The sequence below is a fragment of the Physeter macrocephalus genome, chromosome 6, assembly GCF_002837175.3.
Source record: "Physeter macrocephalus isolate SW-GA chromosome 6, ASM283717v5, whole genome shotgun sequence".
In the NCBI taxonomy this organism is placed as follows: Eukaryota; Metazoa; Chordata; class Mammalia; order Artiodactyla; family Physeteridae; genus Physeter; species Physeter macrocephalus.
In genome coordinates this window covers 93,317,318-93,325,705 of record NC_041219.1, presented here as the reverse complement: position 1 = coordinate 93,325,705, position 8,388 = coordinate 93,317,318, and positions in this window count along the sequence as shown.

Sequence of the window (8,388 nt, the reverse complement as noted above, 5' to 3'; positions counted from 1 at the left end):
ACTACTCACACAAGTCAACTGAAACGCTCTAAGAAAAATAAGGGAATTAGTGCTTCGAACCCAGTACTAGGGGCAATCTACAAAAAGGAACAAGCTTGGAACTTGGTCAGGAGCTCGGGGTCAAGGCCCTGGCCCACCTCCTCTTTCCTGAGCCAAACACAACCACCCTGAACCTGTCATCAGGATAGCATAATAACGAATGCCTAGCTATCCCAGGGCTGCGGAGGGTCAAGTCTGCTTTGAAAATTGCCAGGCAGTACATAAGCGCTAGTTCTTCCTGTTGTTGTCACATTAAACTGTGCCACATCAAGGTTGTCCTGTTTCTGTCATTCCCCTTTGTGATTCAATTACCGTAATGCAAAATATTGGTAATTAAAATCAGTGCATGAGAATAGGAAAGGAAAAGAGAACTGAAATATGTAAACGGTTAACTAAATAGCACTGTTAGCTAGTGAGCCTTGTTGGTTGAAAAATATATGTATATTTTAAAATTATACATATATAACTATATATATAACTATATATATAACTATATATATATAACTATATATAACTATATATATATATATATATATATATAGTTCTGAGGACAGGACTGACTTACTGGCTTATCAAATGTTACCAGTCTGCAAGAGCCACGAGTCATCGGTTTAAAAACGTATCCCACCATGCAGCCCTTATTTTTAACTGCCAATAGACAAGCAGATTGAGCATTGGCTGCTTTTGCCAATACACTGCAGGACTTAGTGTTCATATGAATAGAATAAAGCATCCATGTGGACCCAGCTGGTCTGCTGGCTTCTGGCCTTGCTCAAGGTTTTCTATTAAAGGATGGGGTTTTGCCTAGCATTAGGGCTAAAGGGCTAAAGGTCAGAATATTCTTAATGATATCCAGAAGCCAGCTTTACTTATATCAGATTTCCCCCTTCATCTTGTAAACTTAACTCCAGAAATGGTAAATACACAAGTTATTAAAAATTCCATTTTAAGAGGAAGACTTTTATTTGATTCTGCCTCTGCTATCATCAAAAATCATTTTCTTTTTCTAAGGCTATTCATAGCCCACATCGTAAAGGAAATTGATTAAGTTCAGGCCTCAAGACACAATAATTCATAATCTTTCCTGACTCATTACATAATTCTTAGTGCTTAGCTATTGACATTAGAATCTTCTTTTTGATGAACATGTAGTTACTAGATGGGAAGCCCAGACCAGGTTTCCCAAATTCACGGCTTGAGAACAAGGATAAATTTATGTTAGTATCTTAAAGAGGCTGGCAGGGACCCAGATTCAGCATGAGCCTGGCCAAAGTATCCATTCACACATATCATCAAATCCTCTGACAGAAAGAAAAGCCTCAAGAATTATGTCACCCTGCCAGAGCCAGACTCTATCTCCAGCTTTACTGTCTTGGCCAAAGGCTGGAGCTGAGAAGGCAAACAGAACGACATAGCTGCTGAGTGAGCAGGTAAATAAATGTGTTAGTGGTGCAGGGGGTCTTCAGGTCATCCTCATCCTTTCCCTGAGCTGACTCTTACATTCACAGAGTTAAGTCAGGGACTTGCTGGGAAGACTGGCCATCACTCACGATCACTTAATAGGAAAGCTTGAAAAGTTCTCATTTTGCAAGCTAAGACTCAGACAAGTCAAGCAATTTGTTCAAAATCACACAACTAATTAATTTCAGAGCTAGCTCATAAGCCTTGTTTGCCTAATTTAGTCATTTATACAACTGATATTTGTGGAGGTCCAACTATCAGCACCCTGCTCCGTACCTCAAATCAGCAAATCTCAACTAGGGCCCAGGCACCACTTTGGACAAAGGGACCTTATAAAGAGTGACAGATTAATCTAAAAATATAACTGCTGCTTCCTGATGTTCCAAGAAAATCAAGATGTACCACCCACATGGACTTTCATGAACAGCTACATGAAATCCCACCTATATCTCTCTGACCAAATCTCTCATTAACTACCTCTGAACTAACTCTGCCCTAGCACTTCTTGGGTGTTCCTTGAACCATCCAAGCACACTCCTGACCCAGGAACGTTGCACATCCAGTTTTCTCTGTCTGGAACACTCTTCTCCCACACAGCTGCTTCACTTCTTTCAAGTGTCACCTTCTCAGTGAAGTCATTCCCAAATGGCCCTATTCAAATTTGCACCCCCTATACATTTCTAGTACTTCCTACCCCCCTTATTTGCTTAATTTTACTTATTTATACATTTATTATTTACTTGCTTATTTGTTTACTGTCTATTTTCCCCCACCCAAGGATGTAATCTCCATTTTCCACAGGTTTTTTTCACTGATTTTTTTAAATTTTTATTGGAGTATAGTTGATTTACAATGTTGTGTTAGCTTCTTCTATACAACAAGGTGAATCAGTTATACATATACATATATCCACTCCTTTTTAGATTCTTTTCCCATATAGGCCATTACAGAGAATTGAGTAGAGTTCCCTGTGCTATACAGTGGTCCATACTAGTTATCTATTTTATATACAGTAGTATGTATATGTCAATCCCAAACCCCCAATTTATCCCTCCCCTCTTTTTCCCTGCTGGTAACCGTAAGTTTGTTTTCTACATCTGTGAGTCTATTTCTGTTTTGTAAATAAGTTCATTTGTACCATTTTTTAGGATTTCACATATGAGCGATATAATATGATATTTGTCTTTCTCAGTCTGACTTATTTTGCTCAATATGACAATCTCTAGATCCATCCAGGTTGCTGCAAATGGCATTATTTTGTTCTTTTTTATGGCTGAGTAATATTCCATTATATATATGTACCACATCTTCTTTATCCATTCATCCATTGATGGACATTTAGGTTGCTTCCATGTCTTGGCTACAGTAAACAGTGCTGCAGTGAACATTGGGGTACATGCACCTTTTCGAAGTATGGTTTTCTCCAGATATATGCCCAGGAGTGGGATTGCTGGGTCATATGGTGGCTCTATTTTTAGATTTTAAGGAACCACCATACTATTCTCTATAGTGGATGTGCCAATTTACATTCCCACGAACAGTGTAGGAGGAATCCCTTTTCTCCACACCCTCTCCAGCATTTATTGTTTGTAGATTTTTTTTGATGATTGCCATTCTGACCTGGGTGAGGTGATACCTCATCGTAGTTTTGATTTGCATTTCTCTAATGATTAGTGATGTTGATCATCTTTTCATGTGTTTTTTGGCCATCTGTATGTCTTCTTTGGAGAAATGTCTATAAAGATCTTCTGCCCATTTTTTGATTGGGTTATTTGTTTTTTTGATATTGAGCTGCGTGAGCTGTTTGTATATTCTGGAAATTAATCCCTTGTCAGTTGCTTCTTTTGCAATTATTTTCCCCATTCTGAGGGTTGTCTTTTCGTCTTGTTTATGGTTTCCTTTGTTGTGCAAAGGTTTCAAGTTTAATTAGGTACCATTTTTTATTTTTGTTTTTATTTTCATTAATCTAGGAGGTGGATTGTAAAAGATCTTGTTGCGATTTATGTCAGAGAGTGTTGTGCTTATGTTTTCCTGTAAGAGTTTTATAGTATCTGGCCTTACATTTAGGTCTTTAATCCATTTTGAGTTTATTTTTGTGTATGATGTTAGGGAGTGTTCTAATTTCATTCTTTGACATGTAGCTGCCCAGTTTTCCCAGCACCACTTATTGAAGAGACTGTCTTTTCTCCATTGTATATTCTTGCTTCCTTTGTCATAGACTAGGTGACCATAGGTACATGGGTTTCTCTCTGGACATTCTATCCTGTTCCACTGATCTATATTTCTGTTTTTGTGCCAGGACCATACTGTTTTGATGACTGTAGCTTTGTAGCATAGTTTGAAGTCAGGGAGCCTGATTCCTCGAGCTCCATTTTTCTTTCTCAAGATTGCTTTGGCTATTTGGGGTCCTTTGAGTTTACATACAAATTGTAAAATTTTTGTTCCTATGAAAAATGCCATTGGTAATTTGATAGGGATTGCACTGAATCTGTAGATTGCCTTGGATAGTATAGTCATTTTTATAATATTTATTCTTCCAATCCAAGAACATGGTATAGCTTTCCATCTGTTTGTGTCATCTTCGATTTCTTTCATCAGGGTATAATTTTCAGAGTACAGGTATTTTGCCTACTTAGATAAGTTTATTTCTAGGTATTTTATTCTTTTTGATGCAATGGTAAGTGGGCTTGTTTCCTTAATTTCTCTTTCTGATCTTATGTTGTTAGTTTATAGAAACGTAACAGATTTCTGTGTATTTATTTTGTATCCAGCAAATTTACCAAATTCACTGATGAGCTCTAGTAGTTTTCTGGTGGCATCTTTAGGATTTTCTATGTATGGTAACATGTTATCTGCAAACAGTGACAGTTTAAATTCTTTTCCAATTTGGATTCCTTTTATTTCTTTTTCTTCTCTGATTGCCATGGCTAGGATTTCCAAAACTATGTTGAAAAAAAGTGGCGAGAGTGACATCCTTGTCTTGTTCCTGATCTTAGAGGAAATGCTTTCAGCTTTTCACCATTGACTATGATGTTAGCTATGGGTTTGTCATACAATACATGGCCTTTATTATGTTGGCCATGTATGTAGCCATACATGTAGATTCCCTCCATGCCAACTTTCTGGAGAGTTTTTAATCATAAATTGGTGTTAAATTTTCTCAAAAGCTTTTTCTGCATATATGGATGTGATCATATGGTTTTTCTTTTTCAATTTGTTAATCTGCTGTATCACATTGACTGATCTGCTTATATTGAAGAATCCTTGCATCCCTGGCATAAATCCCACTTGACCATGGTGTATGATCCTTTTAATGCATTGTTGGCTCAGTTTGCTATATTTTGTTGAGGATTTTTGCATCAATCTTCATCAGTGATGTTGGCCTGTAATTTTCGTTTTTTGTGGTATCTTTGTCTGGTTTTGGTATCAGGGTGATGGTGGCCTCAGAATGATCTTGGGAGTGTTCTTTCCTTGGTAATTTTTTGGCAGAGTTTCAGAAGAGTTGGTGTTAACTCTTCCCTAAATATTTGATAGAATTCGCCTGTGAAGCCATCTGGTCCTGGATTTTTCTTTGTTAGGGGTTTTTTAATCACAGTTTCAATACTTCTGATTGGTCTGTTCATATTTTCCATTTCTTCCAGGTTCAGTCTTGGGAGATCATACCTTTTAAAGAATTTGTCCATTTCTTCCAGGTTGTCTATTTGATTGGCATATAATTACTTATAGTAGTCTCTTATGATCCTTTGTATTTCTGTGGTGTCAGTTGTAACAGCTCCTTTTTCATTTCTAATTTTATTGATTTGTGCCCTCTCCCTTTTTTTCTTGATGAGTCTCACTAAAGGTTTTTTAATTTTGTTTATCTTCTCAAAGAACCAGCTTTTAGTTTCATTGGTCTTTGCTATTGTTTTCTTCATCTCTATTTCATTTATTTCTGCTCTGATCTTTATGATTTCTTTCCTTCCACTAACTTTGGGTTTTGTTTATTCTTCTTTCTCTAGTTGCTTTAGGTGTAATGGTAGGTTGTTTGAGATTTTTGTTTGTTTGTTTCCTGAGCTAAGATTGTATTGCTATAAACTTCCCTCTTAAAACTCCTTTTGCTGTGTCCCATAGGTTTTCAATCATCATGTTTTCATTGTCATTTGTCTCTAGGTTTCTTTTAAATTTCTTCTTTGATTTCATCAGTAATCCATTGGTTGTTTAGTAAAATATTGTTTAGCCTCCATATGTTTGTGTTTTTTACAGTTTTTTTCCCATAATTGATTTCTAATCTCATAGCATTGTGGTCTGCTCTTCAAACCCCATGTTCCAGCATCCAGCCCCCATGCGTACTGGTGGACACCCACCTCAGGTTGGGGAAAACAAGGCTGTGGTATGGAATATCTGTGTAGGTCTCACTCTGTCCTGCCTGCCACAGACCAGTTGCTGTGTCCTCCTCTGAGCCCCTGAAGTTCCCCTTCTGTCCCAGCTGATCTCCCTGCTGGTGAGGGGGCTTCCTGAGATGTGGGACCTCTCCTCACCTTCAGCTCCCCCTAGGGGCGAAGGTCCCATTCTGCTTCCTCTCCTCTTCCTTTTCCCTTCTTTCTTCCATCCGACCCAGTTACATGGGGATCTTTCTTGTTCTTTTAGGTGTCTGAGGTCCTCTGCTAGTGTTCAGCACATGCCCTGTGAGAATTGTTCCATTTGTAGATGTATTCTTGATGCATTTGTGGGGAGAAATGAACTCGTCCCCCTACTCCTCTGCCATCTTCCGAGACCTCTCACTGATTTATTCTTAATACCTACAACAGTGCCTGGCACATTGTAAATATGTCGAATACAAGAATAATGTATATAAACACACCTAGTATGTGTCGAGCCTATAGTAGGCATTCAATAAATGGTAGCTATTACTACTTAGAACTTACTAGAATATGTTAACTTTTGATCAACAGGACATAATCTTCTAGGGCATGTAAAACCTCCTCATTAACCTCTACAGATCATTCTACATAGTTGCTGAGATATAGCAAAAGCCCATCTTGTTCATGTCTAGATCACTACTATACATTCAAAATGGGCTCAACAAGTGAGTTTTGATGGTGGTCTAAGTTTCTAAGCAAAACCTCTTGTGTAAAATTAGCTGCAGTTTTGTAACATAAATTTTTTTAGCAACAAAAAGAAACTGACAACTTATTTTCACTTGTTATTTATCTCAGTACTTCAGGCTCTTATTGGCTCTTATTGATTTTACACAAGAATGTGCCTCAAAATGCCTCCAACTTAGGATGAAGCACAGATATTCGTTTCATTTCCTTTAGTTTCCTCCCTCTCTCCCAGCAAATTGCATCAATGTGACTGACAACTATTTTTCCAACATTACAGGCATATTTTTCACTTTATTGCCTGTCTGCTCCCTTTATCCACACATGAAATTATCTTTTCCTTTGGCTTAACTATTGTAGCATCTTGTTGCCTCCTATAAGGTAAATACTACTACTACTACTACTATTATTATCATTATTATTATTACCAAACTATTACAGATGAAGAAACCAAAGCATAAAGAAATTAAGTAAACTACCTAAGGTCAATGTTAAGTAAGGGGCACAGTTGGGATCTGAATCATAACTATTTGATTCCACACCCAAACTCTTTTTATAAAACATTGTATTCTAGAGGGGATGTTAGCTTAAGTCTTTGGAAATTCATGTACCAAAAAACTGTTATTCATGACACTTTTTCAGCACATGTACTAGTTTGCTAGGGCTCCCATAACAAATTACCATAAACTGGGTGGCTTAAGACACAGAAATTTCTTCCTTCACAGGTCTGGAAGGTAGAAGTCTGAAATCAAGGTGATGGTCTGAAGCTTCTGGAGGAGGATCATTTCTTGCCTTTTCTAGCTTCTGGTAGCCTCAGGTCTTCCTTAGTTTGTGGTTGCATAACTCCAATCTTTGTGTCTGAGACCAAACTCTTAATCAGTCCTCTCTATAGAACTTCTCTGAGCCTAAGTTAAATACATCAAATCCTTTTCAGCTCCAAAATTCTATTATACTAAATAAAAAATAGCTAAATTAACCCTTCACATACTTAGTAATTGTACATAATCATATAATCATGATTTTGCTAATAATAATTTAGCAGCAAAGGTCATCTATCACTTAAATGACAATTGTAAACATTATTTTAATGCAATTAAATCAAGTATTTCTGGGATCTAATTGGTACTTCTTCCTGAGCAGAGTGGGTAGAAGTTGCACGTCAGGAGTGATTGCAGAGTGGCACTTGTACTATCTTAAAACGAGTTGGCAAATGTTTGAGACTAGCTGTGTTCTTGTTCTGAGCACCTACGCAAGCCCGACAGCTGGGGTCTCCCAAGCCTCCTAATTGTGAATATCCAGATAGCATCCTAAATAATGGGAAGAGCAGCTATCCTTGAACCTTCAAAGGCTTCTTCCTGCCCTTGGGACAGTGTCCAAAATCCTAAACCTGCCTACAGAAGTGTTTCTCAAACTATCTGTAATGACAGACTAATTTTTTCCCCCAGTTTTATTGAAGTGATGAACAAATTTTTAATCTCTAAGCCATCGTGAATCAACAGATTAGAGATTCAAAATTTTATGTTTGTAAAGTATAATAAAATGAACTTCCAGAAAAATAAATTTTAAAAGACAGAAACTCAACAGACCTAAAATTACATTTCAATAAAACTAATCAGAACAAACATAACAGGAAAAAATTATAGAAACTATATACATTGCTTATTGAAGGCTTGCATGTAGGAGAATAAAATGGAGAATTGCTGACTGTGCTCATATCTTTTGTCATTCACAATCATAAAGAAAAAACTTATAAAGAAAATAGAAATCCCCTGTATTAAATTGCCTTACACACACTTTGAATGAACAC